The sequence below is a fragment of the Panthera pardus genome, unplaced genomic scaffold (genome assembly GCF_024362965.1).
Source record: "Panthera pardus isolate Hobbes unplaced genomic scaffold, ASM2436296v1 HiC_scaffold_12, whole genome shotgun sequence".
NCBI classification, from domain to species: Eukaryota; Metazoa; Chordata; class Mammalia; order Carnivora; family Felidae; genus Panthera; species Panthera pardus.
This window is the reverse complement of record NW_026526677.1, coordinates 7049600-7054995: the sequence shown is the minus strand read 5'-3', so window position 1 is coordinate 7054995 and position 5396 is coordinate 7049600.

Below are 5396 nucleotides of genomic sequence, written 5' to 3'. Positions count from 1 at the left end.
CCGGGGGGCGCGCCCGGGCCGGGGCTATGGTCGCGGCGCCCCCCGGGGGGGGGGGTGAGGGGGGTGGGGTAGCAAGCCGGGAGCCCCGGGAGAGGGGGGGAGAGAGGGCAGCGAGGGAGAGGAACGGAGGAAGCGCGCGGGGAGGGGACGGCAGGCGCGGCCGGGGGCCCGGTGCGAGGCCAAGAGATGGAGGCTGGACCGCGGGGAGCCCGGAAACTTCCAGAGCCCCGGGAAGGAGCCCAGCCACGAGCCGGGGCCGGGGGCCTGCGAAGGCCCCGAAGTGAGGCGGCCGCGCGGAGGCCGAGCGGGTTGAGGCGGAGAGGAGGAGCGAGGGGAGAGGAAGGCCGGGCGGCCGGCCCGCTCCGCGCCTCCCCCGGCCGGGCTGGGCTCCCGCGGCCGCCGGGAAGCAGGGAGCGCGCGGGGCGGACGCAGGGAGAAGTGAGCAGTTGTTTTCCCTGGCTGCGGCGCGGCGGCGGCGGCGAAGGGGGCTGGGACGCTGGCCCCGGGCCAGGGAGACAGTTTTTTTTTTTTTTTTTCAGTTTCAAGCGTCGCCGCTGCCGCCCGGAGGAGCGAGGGCGTGCGGGCGGGCGGAGGCCGGGGTGGGTGGGGGGCGGTCCCCACCCCAGATGCCCGCCCCGCCGGAACCCGCCGCCGCCGCCGCCGCCGCCGCGCTGGGCGCCTGCCAGAGGGCCCTCACCTGGGCCGCCGGCCGGGCCGCCGGATTCCTCCGGGCGGGGCGGCGAGGCCGCGTCAGAGCGGGAAACCGAGGCTGGGGGAGGAATTCGGGGCCCGGCCGGGTCACGCGGCCGCCGGGGCGGCCAGGTGGGGCTGGAACCCAGGCCTCTCAGCCCTTTCCCAGCCTCCCTTGCGCACGTGGGGGGCTCACCACCCCAGAGTCACTTCTCATTAGTGCCGCTCCACTCGCCTCCGAGGAGGGGGCTCCAGGAGAGGGCACCCTTGGGCCAGGGGCTCCGAGAGCCGGAAGAGGGGCCGAAAGAACGAAGCTGGAGGCCCGGCTTCCCTGCCAACAACCCCCCCCCCCCCCCCAATGGCTTCCTGGTGCCCACCCTGCCCCCACCCCCTTCGCCTTGTCTGGCCGAGCTGGCGGGGCTGGCTCTGGGCCTCAGACACTCTGGAATCGCCAAGGTCTGAGCTCAGGGCCTGGCCCCCTTCCCAGGCTAACAGCCGGGAGGAGGGGGGTGCTGCTTGAGGGCCCAGGGGGCTGGGGAGGGGCACAGCAGGGCCCCAGGGCAGGGGTTGGCAGGGGCTGGGGAGGGGCCTTGGGTTGGGTAAAGCTTCAGAGGAGCCAGGCCTGTCCGCTGGTCTGGAAAGGAAGCCCTGGAGGCCTGCTGTGTCCTGGGGCCCCAACTGTGCCCCCAGGGCCCGGCCAGGAGACCCCAGGATTCAGTGTCTGACTCACAGAACTCAGCAGGGGGTGGGTGTGACCAGGGTATCCTGAGCAGCTCACTGCCAGGTCAGAGCAGCACCCAACCCTCTCCTGTTGGGCCCTGGGGGTGGCAGTCTGACCGGGGGAGGGGGTTCAGGGACTTGCCTTTAGGAACACCTGTCCAAGGAACTCATGGTTTTTACTGTGAGGGTGGATTTATTTGGATAGCTTTGGAGGGACTGAGGGAAACCCTTAAGTGGAGCCCCTGCCTGAAGTGCCCAGTGGGCTCTGACCTGTTCAGACAGCCTGGTGTTGCAGGGACGGGATGAGGCCGTGTCCTCAAGGGATCCCTACTGCTGGAGTCCCAAAGTGGATACGAGAGACAGCCCCACCCTCCCTCGGGGCTCAGATCACACACTGAGGCAGGGAATAATAGTGAGCGCTTACCACCTGCCAGGTTCAGGGCTGAGCGGGTCCGTAGTCATTTTTTCCTCCTACTCATTTGAACCTGACCCTCCTCTGTTGAGAACAGGCTGTGGCTCCCCTTGGAACACAGCACAAACAGACCAGGGTTGGAGTCTTAATCTCTCCAAGCCCCAGTTTTCTCACCTGCGAAATGGGGCTCTGTTCATTCAACCAACTGAGAATCCACCAGGTACCAAGCTCTTGCTAAGGTATAGGACCCATCCCTGCCTCACCTGGAGCCTCTGTAGAGGAGACTGACATGCGACAAGTCAATTCACAGGTGACTGTGGCTACAATGGAGGCCTGCCGCTGCTGTGGTGGGACCTGGAGGTCCAGGAAGCCCCTCTGACAAAGGGACTTCTAAGCCGAAAGCTGGAAGAGGAACAGGAGTTCATGGGGGTACGTGTGAAGCCAGCCAAGCGGGAGGGAAGCCTGCAGGAGGCCTGAGGGATTGAGGGCGCAGGGATGGACAGAGGGCATGCGGGGCTGGGGGATGGACAGAGGGCATGCGGGGCTGGGGGATGGGAGGGGAGAGAGATTCAATTCTTCTAGGAACTAAAAGAAGGCAAGCAAAACAACAGGGTGCAACGTGGGAGAGGATATGGATGTGGGAGGCCACCCAGAGGAATTTGGTTTTTTTCATTTCAGTGGGACTGTATCAGGGCAAGAGGGGGTGTTGCTGCCATCACCCCAGAAGAGATGCTACATCCTGGGCACAGTGGAGATGTATTTGGGAGCTGGAATCTAGACACTGGGTGAGTGGCCGGTACCCGACAGGCAGGTGGCACGAATGGCGCAGGGAGTCTGGCCTGAGCCCGAGGGTGGGTGAGGAAGGTGGCGGAGAGGGAGATGCCGGGAAGAGCCTGGGGTTCTGTTTGGGGCCTTGCTGAGTCTGAGATGCTTGTGTCATCCAGATAGAGACATCTCAACCCAGCGGTCTAGAGCTCAGACAGAACGTCTGGCCCGAAGACACAGACTTGGGGTCCGTAGCATACAGGGGCATCGATGGCCACGGGAAAGGATGGGCTCAGCCTGGGAGAGAAGCGGGCCCTGGGTCAACCAGGGAGGTTCCCACTCCCAGGTCAGGGAGAGGAGGCAGAGTCGGAAGTGACTCACAAAGAGCAGCAGGAGGGAGCACGGAGGAAAGATTGAGAGGAGTGTTTGGGAGGAGTGTGTGGCCAGCAGTGTCCCCCGCTGCCGAAAGCAGGAGGGCGTGGTGACAGCCCTTCTTCAGGGGCTGCTGAGGGGACTCGGTGACTTAAGGCAGCGAAAGCAAGCACTCCGTCCAGTACCGGGCACATTCTGAGTGCTTAGTAAATGTTATCTGTCGTCATCACCAAACTCCTTAAGCTCAGTGGGGAGCCGGCAGGGAACAGAGGACACCTGCATGTGGGTGATTGAGGGGGCTGGATGGGAGGGACCGCTTACAGAGGGCAAGGAGACCACCAGGGGCAACAGAGGGAAGCCCTGGCCGCTGAAGGAACTGGGGGTGGCGGGGGGGGGGGGGGGGGACCAACTACCCCACTAACCTAAGCCTGGAACCACAGGAGCTGGAGCTGGGGCCTGCAGCAGAGACCCTGGGCACCAGAGAGGGGGCTGGGCTGAGGCAATATTACTCTCATCTCCTCTTGTCCTGCTGGGCCTCCCAGGGGCTGAGCCCCCAAAGCAGCCTGTGGGCAGGGGCCCCTGGGAGGTTTCAGCACATGAGGTTGGTCATGGAGCAAGGAGGACAAAGAGGCAGAGTGGACCAGCAGGGTAGACTTTGGCAGTCCAGCTCTTGGGGCCTGCCCCTGTCTAGCCTCGTCTCCTGTGTCGCTATACCCAGCACCCCATCTCCCTAGGATCTACCAGCATGCTTCCATGCCTCCTGGATAGAGTTCTCCTGTAAGTCCAAGGAGACCGTGACCTTTTCGGTCATTCCAGATCGTTTCTGCTGCCCAACGGGTCTCCCCACTGCCACTTCTGCCCTCGTCCGTCTTCTACCTGGTGCCAGAGCTGCCTTTTTTGTTGTTGTCGTAAGTTTGTTTATTTCGAGAGAGAGAGAGAGAGAGTGCGAGCTGAGTAGGGACAGAGAGAAAGGGCAGAGAGAGAATCCCAAGCAGGCTCTGCACCATCAGTGCAGAGCCCTACACGGGGCTCGAACCCGCGAACTGTGAGATCATGACCCCAGCTGAAATCAAGAGTCCGATGCCCTGCGTTGGGCTCTGTGCTCTCAGCACGGAGCGTGCTTGTGATTCTCTCTCCCTCCTGCTCACACGTGCGTGTGTGCTTTCTCTCTCTCTCTCTCTCTCTCTCTCTCAAAATAAATAAATAAATAAACTTAAAAAAAAAAAAAACCCAACAAACCTGATTCCAACCATGCTACTCCCCTGCTTAAAAAGCCTCCAGTGGGGGCGCCTGGGTGGCGCCGTCGGTTGAGCGTATGACTTCAGCCAGGTCACGATCTCGCGGTCCGTGAGTTCGAGCCCCGCGTCAGGCTCTGGGCTGATGGCTCGGAGCCTGGAGCCTGTTTCCGATTCTGTGTCTCCCTCTCTCTCTGCCCCTCCCCCGTTCATGCTCTGTCTCTCTCTGTCCCAAAAATAAATTAAAAACGTTGAAAAAAAAAAAAAAGCCTCCAGTGGCTTCCCTTTGCTTGCTGGTCCCCAAGGTCCTCTGTGCCTCAGAGGTGCTGAGTTCTTGACTCTGCAGGGAATGAGGGTGGGGTCAATCCTTTTTGTCTAGGGTTCTTGCCTCTAGGAAGCATTTCTTTACGTCTTTCTCTAAAACAGCCACCTCTGGCCCTCTGGGTCCCATCACCTATTTGTTTCCTGCTGGTATGCATCACAGCCTGAAACATTCTTCTCCCCCTCCTCCTCCTCCTCCTCCCTCTCCTCCTCCTCCTCCTCCTCTTCCTCCTTCTTCTTCTTTTCATGTGTATTTATTTTGAGAGAGAGCGCGCACAAGCATGAGCAGGGTAGGGGCAGAGAGAGAGGGACAGAGAATCCCAAGCAGGCTCTGCGATAGCAGCTCAGAGCCCGACTCGGTGAGATCATGACCTGAGCTAAAATCAAGAGTCGACGCTCAACCCACTGAGCCACCCAGTCACCCTTGGAACATTCTTCTTTATAGGTGTGTTTACTTCTTTTTTTTTTTTTAAGTTTTTTCTTAATGTTTATTTATTTTTGACAGAGAGAGAGAGAACGCGAGTGGGGGAGGGACAGAGAGAGAGGGAGACATAGAATCTGAAGCAAGCTCCAGGCTCATCAGCACGGAGCCCAACGTGGTGATGCCCGACCGTGAGATCACGACCTGAGCCGAAGTCGGACGCTTAACCGACTGAGCCACCCAGGCGCCCCTATAGGTGTGTTTACTTCATTATTTTCTGTCTCCCAGCCATCCCAGGAAGGCACACCTTTGTCTCCAGATCCTAGCACAGGGCCTGGCACACAGAAGGTGCTGAAGTTTGTTGACTGGCTAGGTGGAGTGAGCCACAAGAACACCCATCATTTACCACGCACTTTATACCTTTACATTGTTACATCCTCCTAGTGACCCCGGGAAGGGG